This window comes from Schistocerca americana, unplaced genomic scaffold, assembly GCF_021461395.2.
Source record: "Schistocerca americana isolate TAMUIC-IGC-003095 unplaced genomic scaffold, iqSchAmer2.1 HiC_scaffold_953, whole genome shotgun sequence".
Lineage (NCBI taxonomy): Eukaryota > Metazoa > Arthropoda > Insecta > Orthoptera > Acrididae > Schistocerca > Schistocerca americana.
In genome coordinates, this window is record NW_025726734.1 from 17,501 (window position 1) to 27,500 (window position 10,000).

The 10,000-nt window shown below is 55.7% G+C and overlaps 2 non-coding genes and 1 pseudogene across 2 annotated transcripts; all 3 read right to left on the reverse strand.

Annotated features, from left to right (window-relative positions):
• Nucleotides 1-2,493, reverse strand: part of LOC124592657 — a 6,236-nt pseudogene extending 3,743 nt beyond the window's left edge.
• A 188-nt stretch (nucleotides 2,494-2,681) lies between these two features.
• LOC124592658 lies at nucleotides 2,682-2,836 on the reverse strand. Its single transcript, XR_006977603.1, has one exon. It is a non-coding gene; the product is annotated as a 5.8S ribosomal RNA (ribosomal RNA).
• Nucleotides 2,837-3,187: 351 nt separating this feature from the next.
• Nucleotides 3,188-5,097, reverse strand: LOC124592651. Its single transcript, XR_006977597.1, has one exon. It is a non-coding gene; the product is annotated as a small subunit ribosomal RNA (ribosomal RNA).
• Between the last annotated feature and the right edge of the window lie 4,903 nt (nucleotides 5,098-10,000).

A 10,000-nucleotide genomic window follows, 5' to 3' on the forward strand; every position in this document is an offset into this window, starting at 1 on the left:
GCAGACCACGCCCGCGCTAAACGCCCGCACTTACCGGCACCCCTACGGCACTCACCTCGCCCAGGCCCGGCACGTTAGCGCTGACCCACTTCCCGACCAAGCCCGACACGCCCCGATCCTCAGAGCCAATCCTTATCCCGAAGTTACGGATCCAATTTGCCGACTTCCCTTACCTACATTATTCTATCGACTAGAGGCTCTTCACCTTGGAGACCTGCTGCGGATATGGGTACGAACCGGCGCGACACCTCCACGTGGCCCTCTCCCGGATTTTCAAGGTCCGAGGGGAAGATCGGGACACCGCCGCAACTGCGGTGCTCTTCGCGTTCCAAACCCTATCTCCCTGCTAGAGGATTCCAGGGAACTCGAACGCTCATGCAGAAAAGAAAACTCTTCCCCGATCTCCCGACGGCGTCTCCGGGTCCTTTTGGGTTACCCCGACGAGCATCTCTAAAAGAGGGGCCCGACTTGTATCGGTTCCGCTGCCGGGTTCCGGAATAGGAACCGGATTCCCTTTCGCCCAACGGGGGCCAGCACAAAGTGCATCATGCTATGACGGCCCCCATCAACATCGGATTTCTCCTAGGGCTTAGGATCGACTGACTCGTGTGCAACGGCTGTTCACACGAAACCCTTCTCCGCGTCAGCCCTCCAGGGCCTCGCTGGAGTATTTGCTACTACCACCAAGATCTGCACCGACGGCGGCTCCAGGCAGGCTCACGCCCAGACCCTTCTGCGCCCACCGCCGCGACCCTCCTACTCGTCAGGGCTTCGCGGCCGGCCGCAAGGACCGGCCATGACTGCCAGACTGACGGCCGAGTATAGGCACGACGCTTCAGCGCCATCCATTTTCAGGGCTAGTTGCTTCGGCAGGTGAGTTGTTACACACTCCTTAGCGGATTCCGACTTCCATGGCCACCGTCCTGCTGTCTTAAGCAACCAACGCCTTTCATGGTTTCCCATGAGCGTCGATTCGGGCGCCTTAACTCGGCGTTTGGTTCATCCCACAGCGCCAGTTCTGCTTACCAAAAGTGGCCCACTTGGCACTCCGATCCGAGTCGTTTGCTCGCGGCTTCAGCATATCAAGCAAGCCGGAGATCTCACCCATTTAAAGTTTGAGAATAGGTTGAGGTCGTTTCGGCCCCAAGGCCTCTAATCATTCGCTTTACCGGATGAGACTCGTACGAGCACCAGCTATCCTGAGGGAAACTTCGGAGGGAACCAGCTACTAGATGGTTCGATTAGTCTTTCGCCCCTATACCCAGCTCCGACGATCGATTTGCACGTCAGAATCGCTACGGACCTCCATCAGGGTTTCCCCTGACTTCGTCCTGGCCAGGCATAGTTCACCATCTTTCGGGTCCCAACGTGTACGCTCTAGGTGCGCCTCACCTCGCAATGAGGACGAGACGCCCCGGGAGTGCGGAGGCCGCCGCCCCGTGAAGGGCGGGGAAGCCCCATCCTCCCTCGGCCCGCGCAAGGCGAGACCTTCACTTTCATTACGCCTTTAGGTTTCGTACAGCCCAATGACTCGCGCACATGTTAGACTCCTTGGTCCGTGTTTCAAGACGGGTCGTGAAATTGTCCAAAGCTGAAGCGCCGCTGACGGGAGCGATTATTCCGCCCGAGAGCATCCCGAGCCAACAGCGGCGCGGGTCCGGGGCCGGGCCAGGTAGGTCCGTCATCCGGGAAGAACCGCGCGCGCTTGCCGGGAGCCCGAGCGCCCAAAGGGGCGAATCGACTCCTCCAGATATACCGCCGGGCAGCCAGCCAGGACACCGGGGCTCTGCCCAACAGACGCGAACCGAGGCCCGCGGAAGGACAGGCTGCGCACCCGGGCCGTAGGCCGGCACCCAGCGGGTCGCGACGTCCTACTAGGGGAGAAGTGCGGCCCACCGCACACCGGAACGGCCCCACCCCGCGGCGAGTGGAAAGGCAACCGGACACGACCCCGCCGCGGATTGCTCCGCGCGGGCGGCCGGCCCCATCTGCCGAGGGCGGAGGCCAGTGGCCGGATGGGCGTGAATCTCACCCGTTCGACCTTTCGGACTTCTCACGTTTACCCCAGAACGGTTTCACGTACTTTTGAACTCTCTCTTCAAAGTTCTTTTCAACTTTCCCTCACGGTACTTGTTCGCTATCGGTCTCGTGGTCATATTTAGTCTCAGATGGAGTTTACCACCCACTTGGAGCTGCACTCTCAAGCAACCCGACTCGAAGGAGAGGTCCCGCCGACGCTCGCACCGGCCGCTACGGGCCTGGCACCCTCTACGGGCCGTGGCCTCATTCAAGTTGGACTTGGGCTCGGCGCGAGGCGTCGGGGTAGTGGACCCTCCCAAACACCACATGCCACGACAGGCGGCAGCCTGCGGGGTTCGGTGCTGGACTCTTCCCTGTTCGCTCGCCGCTACTGGGGGAATCCTTGTTAGTTTCTTTTCCTCCGCTTAGTAATATGCTTAAATTCAGCGGGTAGTCTCGCCTGCTCTGAGGTCGTTGTACGAGGTGTCGCACGCCACACCGCCAGCCGGCTGTGCACGCTACCGAGTAAGTACCGGTATGCGAACCGCCAGGCGACGGGCGCGCATCGCACGTTTAAGGAGGCGCGGCCGGCCCCACAGGCGGCCGCGACGCTCCCAGGTCTGCGAAGCGGGGCAAACGCCGCGCGCTTCAGTATACGTAGCCGACCCTCAGCCAGACGTGGCCCGGGAACGGAATCCATGGACCGCAATGTGCGTTCGAAACGTCGATGTTCATGTGTCCTGCAGTTCACATGTCGACGCGCAATTTGCTGCGTTCTTCATCGACCCACGAGCCGAGTGATCCACCGTCCTGGGTGATCTTTTCTTAGTTTACACTGTCTCTTTCAAGACAGTTGCATAGGCGGGACGTAGGCGTGTGGCGGCCCCTGTTCAAGCGTTCTGTGTCCAACGGCCTCACGGCCGATGGGCGTCGTACGGCTCCACACCGGAGCGGACAGGCAGTCGGGCGAAAGTCATTCAAAACCGGCGCCAGGCGCCAGGTGCCGCAGGCCAGCCGCTCCAGCGCTTCAGCGCTCGTACCACACAACATTGGCGTTAGTTTTGAGAAGCACGCGTGGTTCCGCACGCGGCGCACGGCTACTGCGAGCCGTACAGGTAGCGTGTTGCGCGACACGACACGCACATCGAAAGACATGCAGTCTAGTCGGTAATGATCCTTCCGCAGGTTCACCTACGGAAACCTTGTTACGACTTTTACTTCCTCTAAATGATCAAGTTTGGTCATCTTTCCGGTAGCATCGGCAACGACAGAGTCAATGCCGCGTACCAGTCCGAAGACCTCACTAAATCATTCAATCGGTAGTAGCGACGGGCGGTGTGTACAAAGGGCAGGGACGTAATCAACGCGAGCTTATGACTCGCGCTTACTGGGAATTCCTCGTTCATGGGGAACAATTGCAAGCCCCAATCCCTAGCACGAAGGAGGTTCAGCGGGTTACCCCGACCTTTCGGCCTAGGAAGACACGCTGATTCCTTCAGTGTAGCGCGCGTGCGGCCCAGAACATCTAAGGGCATCACAGACCTGTTATTGCTCAATCTCGTGCGGCTAGAAGCCGCCTGTCCCTCTAAGAAGAAAAGTAATCGCTGACAGCACGAAGGATGTCACGCGACTAGTTAGCAGGCTAGAGTCTCGTTCGTTATCGGAATTAACCAGACAAATCGCTCCACCAACTAAGAACGGCCATGCACCACCACCCACCGAATCAAGAAAGAGCTATCAATCTGTCAATCCTTCCGGTGTCCGGGCCTGGTGAGGTTTCCCGTGTTGAGTCAAATTAAGCCGCAGGCTCCACTCCTGGTGGTGCCCTTCCGTCAATTCCTTTAAGTTTCAGCTTTGCAACCATACTTCCCCCGGAACCCAAAAGCTTTGGTTTCCCGGAGGCTGCCCGCCGAGTCATCGGAGGAACTGCGGCGGATCGCTGGCTGGCATCGTTTATGGTTAGAACTAGGGCGGTATCTGATCGCCTTCGAACCTCTAACTTTCGTTCTTGATTAATGAAAACATACTTGGCAAATGCTTTCGCTTCTGTTCGTCTTGCGACGATCCAAGAATTTCACCTCTAACGTCGCAATACGAATGCCCCCGCCTGTCCCTATTAATCATTACCTCGGGTTCCGAAAACCAACAAAATAGAACCGAGGTCCTATTCCATTATTCCATGCACACAGTATTCAGGCGGGCTTGCCTGCTTTAAGCACTCTAATTTGTTCAAAGTAAACGTGCCGGCCCACCGAGACACTCACTCAAGAGCACCCTGGTAGGATTGCAACGGGGTCCGCCTCGGGACGCACGAGCACGCACGAGGCGCGTCGCACGCCTTCAGCTCGCCCCACCGGCAGGACGTCCCACGATACATGCCAGTTAAACACCGACGGGCGGTGAACCAACAGCGTGGGACACAAATCCAACTACGAGCTTTTTAACCGCAACAACTTTAATATACGCTATTGGAGCTGGAATTACCGCGGCTGCTGGCACCAGACTTGCCCTCCAATAGATACTCGTTAAAGGATTTAAAGTGTACTCATTCCGATTACGGGGCCTCGGATGAGTCCCGTATCGTTATTTTTCGTCACTACCTCCCCGTGCCGGGAGTGGGTAATTTGCGCGCCTGCTGCCTTCCTTGGATGTGGTAGCCGTTTCTCAGGCTCCCTCTCCGGAATCGAACCCTGATTCCCCGTTACCCGTTACAACCATGGTAGGCGCAGAACCTACCATCGACAGTTGATAAGGCAGACATTTGAAAGATGCGTCGCCGGTACGAGGACCGTGCGATCAGCCCAAAGTTATTCAGAGTCACCAAGGCAAACGGACCGGACGAGCCGACCGATTGGTTTTGATCTAATAAAAGCGTCCCTTCCATCTCTGGTCGGGACTCTGTTTGCATGTATTAGCTCTAGAATTACCACAGTTATCCAAGTAACGTGGGTACGATCTAAGGAACCATAACTGATTTAATGAGCCATTCGCGGTTTCACCTTAATGCGGCTTGTACTGAGACATGCATGGCTTAATCTTTGAGACAAGCATATGACTACTGGCAGGATCAACCAGGGAGCTGCGTCAACTAGAGCTGAGCAGCCGGCCGCCCGGGAGTGTGTCCCGGGGGCCCGCGCGAACACGCAAGCGTCCGCTCAATTATTCTGCAAACAGGAGGAGGCTGAGCTCCCCTGCACAATACACCTCGAAACCCTCTCAGGTCCCGGCGGCGCGCAGCGCCGTCCTAAGTACTTGGTCGGGTTCGAGAGAGGCGCAATCGCCCGGAGTTTGGCGAGTAGACGCTTTAGGTGCGACCACCCGTGCTCCCAACTGAGCTTGCCGCTGCCGACAGAGGCCCGGGAGCGTGCTGTCGTGGCATTGCCGGCGGGAGACAACACGCGCCACCTACGGTGGCCGGCAGCTCCAACGCCAGCGCCACAGAAGGACAAAAGCCCCACTTGGGTGCCGAAGCGAACTCTCCCAGCACAGCGCACGCGCCAACACGTCCGCACAGCTGCGATACAATCCACCTGCGAGAACCGCAGAGGCGACCGAGCAGCAGACGGCGTCGCGGCGCCGAGCGCCGGGCGGCGGCGCATCCTCAGCGCACACAGTCCTCAATCGGACCAGCACACTGCAGATGTCCACCGCGCTTCGCACCGGGCCCGCGAGGACCTACTTTGGCCGCACGGCGCCGCGTGCAGGGTGCGCCGGCGCGCAGCTGCGCCGCCTGCCGCCTCCGTCGGCCGGCGCGCCTGCCACTGGCCGCCCCCACCAGCCGGCTGTAGCGCGTGCGCCCACGCACCGCGCGGCCAGCACGCCGGAAGGCCCCCCCTCACCGGCCGGGGACGGTCCCACCCAGCCACCGCCGCGTATCGCTTCACACCCACATGCCATTCACGTTCGTGGGCATGGTGGGTATCGCTGAAACAACCGGTTGGTAGCTCAACCGATCGTCGCCATCACTGATTCACCTCTAGCGAGAACAACCGCACCACAACGGTTTACCAGTTCTTCATTTGCGTAACGTCACCAGCAAACGTAGACGTCCATCGCCATTTGCAAATTCAACGATTGTTGCATGCCTGTGTCAGGTGTCACGACACACTATGTCTGCCCACATACACGCAACAACATGTGCACGCTTCGCGAACACGTGGAAGGTGGCCCCCGTACGTATGCGATGTCCATTGCGCGAACGACTGTCAACCGGCCTCTGTCGCATGTCGCAGATGTGGAACGCAGTGCACCATGCTATCACGGTGTGTGAGAAGAGACGACTACGTCTGACAACACGCGCCACTACATCAACAGACGGCTCATGCTGATCGCCATCCACGGCATACCATACTGCAATCCAGCTCTTATAGGGAGACGACACGTAGCTGAGTGCACAATATTTGGACCGTATGGTTCGCCGTTGTTGGCGCAGTCGTGGTACGGTCACACATGTACCACGATGTATCATTCAGTACATGAGGACCAATGTGCGGTACAGTGTGTGATTTGGACGTACAACATCAGCGGACAGTTGCCACAAGCCGTACCACAACGTAGGCTGTGCTTCGCCATGCGAATGCCAATGAACAACTGCGAAGGGCATTGAGCATGTACGTCCTGCCGCCATCCGCATTACAGTGTATAGCTGCAAGGTGTTTAACATGAAGCGATACTCTGGGGACCGGGCAGTGCGAGTAGCAAACTATATTGCGGGGGTTGCAGTTAGGCAACACTACACTAATTTAACGCGTCGTATGACAATTACAGAGCAGGTTAAGGCCCAACGTGTGTTGGGTTAAGGCCCAACGTGTGTTGGGTTAAGGCCCAACGTGTGTTGGGTTAAGGCCCAACGTGTGTTGGGTTAAGGCCCAACGTGTGTTGGGTTAAGGCCCAACGTGTGTTGGGTTAAGGCCCAACGTGTGTTGGGTTAAGGCCCAACGTGTGTTGGGTTAAGGCCCAACGTGTGTTGGGTTAAGGCCCAACGTGTGTTGGGTTAAGGCCCAACGTGTGTTGGGTTAAGGCCCAACGTGTGTTGGGTTAAGGCCCAACGTGTGTTGGGTTAAGGCCCAACGTGTGTTGGGTTAAGGCCCAACGTGTGTTGGGTTAAGGCCCAACGTGTGTTGGGTTAAGGCCCAACGTGTGTTGGGTTAAGGCCCAACGTGTGTTGGGTTAAGGCCCAACGTGTGTTGGGTTAAGGCCCAACGTGTGTTGGGTTAAGGCCCAACGTGTGTTGGGTTAAGGCCCAACGTGTGTTGGGTTAAGGCCCAACGTGTGTTGGGTTAAGGCCCAACGTGTGTTGGGTTAAGGCCCAACGTGTGTTGGGTTAAGGCGCAACATAGGTTAGGTTAAGGCGCAACATAGGTTAGGTTAAGGCGCAACATAGGTTAGGTTAAGGCGCAACATAGGTTAGGTTAAGGCGCAACATAGGTTAGGTTAAGGCGCAACATAGGTTAGGTTAAGGCGCAACATAGGTTAGGTTACGGCGCAACATAGGTTAGGTTAAGGCGCAACATAGGTTAGGTTAAGGCGCAACATAGGTTAGGTTACGGCGCAACATAGGTTAGGTTAAGGCGCAACATAGGTTAGGTTAAGGCGCAACATAGGTTAGGTTAAGGCGCAACATAGGTTAGGTTAAGGCGCAACATAGGTTAGGTTAAGGCGCAACATAGGTTAGGTTACGGCGCAACATAGGTTAGGTTACGGCGCAACATAGGTTAGGTTAAGGCGCAACATAGGTTAGGTTACGGCGCAACATAGGTTAGGTTAAGGCGCAACATAGGTTAGGTTAAGGCGCAACATAGGTTAGGTTAAGGCGCAACATAGGTTAGGTTACGGCGCAACATAGGTTAGGTTACGGCGCAACATAGGTTAGGTTAAGGCGCAACATAGGTTAGGTTAAGGCGCAACATAGGTTAGGTTAAGGCGCAACATAGGTTAGGTTAAGGCGCAACATAGGTTAGGTTAAGGCGCAACATAGGTTAGGTTAAGGCGCAACATAGGTTAGGTTAAGGCGCAACATGGGTTAGGTTAAGGCGCAACATGGGTTAGGTTAAGGCGCAACATGGGTTAGGTTAAGGCGCAACATGGGTTAGGTTAAGGCGCAACATGGGTTAGGTTAAGGCGCAACATGGGTTAGGTTAAGGCGCAACATGGGTTAGGTTAAGGCGCAACATGGGTTAGGTTAAGGCGCAACATGGGTTAGGTTAAGGCGCAACATGGGTTAGGTTAAGGCGCAACATGGGTTAGGTTAAGGCGCAACATGGGTTAGGTTAAGGCGCAACATGGGTTAGGTTAAGGCGCAACATGGGTTAGGTTAAGGCGCAACATGGGTTAGGTTAAGGCGCAACATGGGTTAGGTTAAGGCGCAACATGGGTTAGGTTAAGGTACAATATGGGTTAGGTTAAGGTACAATATGGGTTAGGTTAAGGTACAATATGGGTTAGGTTAAGGTACAATATGGGTTAGGTTAAGGTACAATATGGGTTAGGTTAAGGTACAATATGGGTTAGGTTAAGGTACAATATGGGTTAGGTTAAGGTACAATATGGGTTAGGTTAAGGTACAATACGGGTTAGGTTAAGGTACAATACGGGTTAGGTTAAGGTACAATACGGGTTAGGTTAAGGTACAATACGGGTTAGGTTAAGGTACAATACGGGTTAGGTTAAGGTACAATACGGGTTAGGTTAAGGTACAATACGGGTTAGGTTAAGGCACTTGGGGGGGGGGGGGGGCCCGGTTTGTTGATTGTGATTATCGTAAGTAAATGACTGCGGCATCATCTGATTTGCCACGTCAGGGTGCACCTTTGGCTCATAACAGGCGGCGCTCTGATTCCATGCTTGTGGCAGACCTGTGTCTTTCATTCCTGCCATTGTTTGTGTGGTGTGACAGGAGGCAGTATTGTGATGTTGGGTGCACCCCTGTCTGGGACATGTGTGGGTGTTGGTGGCTTAGCTGAGCAATGGTGGTTGTCGGAAGGGTGGGATATTCTGTTTTCCGAGTGGACCTCCCGGTCTGGTTATGATAGTGTGGATTGTCTAATGTGGCAGAGAGGATGCACTGGGTGTTGTTCCATGCTGGTGCTTACATATTGTCTGTGTGCCTGTTACAGGCAGAGAGTAGTGCGTGATAAGAGTGTCTGGCTGACGTGTGATTGTGAGCAGAGTCTTTCAGCATGTATACGGACAGGTCTATACATTATCTGTATTCTGATGGCTCTATCTATTACTAATCAGCGCCGTGTATACGTTTAATCCGGTTCCAGTCGAAACTATTGTATCTCTGTACATTAGTGACACGGCGAGCCCGCTATGTAGTTACTCGTCTCGGCAGCTTCCACCGGTGTATGGCAAATGATTATAAGGAATCAGTCTAGTCGTCAATACCGATAGTCTGACGTCACATGTCTGGGGTGGGGGACGCTGCGCCCTTCCGGTGGGTCATGGCCTAGGAAGACTCTTCCCACGCAGGGGGGCTTGGACTGTCATTGACTCTTCCGAGTAATATACTTGCCGTACGTTTTTGCGACTGCGAGTGCAACGCTCACCGGTACCGACATGGATGGAGCGCCTCCTAGCTGCCGCTGAGCATCTGCATTCGTACAGCGAGCAACGCGATCGCGTCTGTAGCTCGTACGTGGTACGGCTCGCAGCTCATGTATATGGACAGCGGGAATGTCGCATATTGGACATAACTCTTCATGAAACGCACGTTATAGGGGTGGATTGCACATTGCGAGTGCGAGCAAAGTCCGCCGTTCATCCGCTGGAGTTGCGAGTTGGGCGGTTGGGGTGGGGCACGAACGGGTGCAGGTGGAGTGATTGCCGGTCCACGACTTCGTGCGGCAGAGGCGCTGGCGTTGGGGTGGGGTCGAAAGAAGGGCACTGTGGGCCCATCGCTGTCTTAGTCGGCTTGGCGTCTCATAGATGACGGTATCGTCGTTGCAGGAGGTCATGTTGCGGGAGACCTACAGATGGC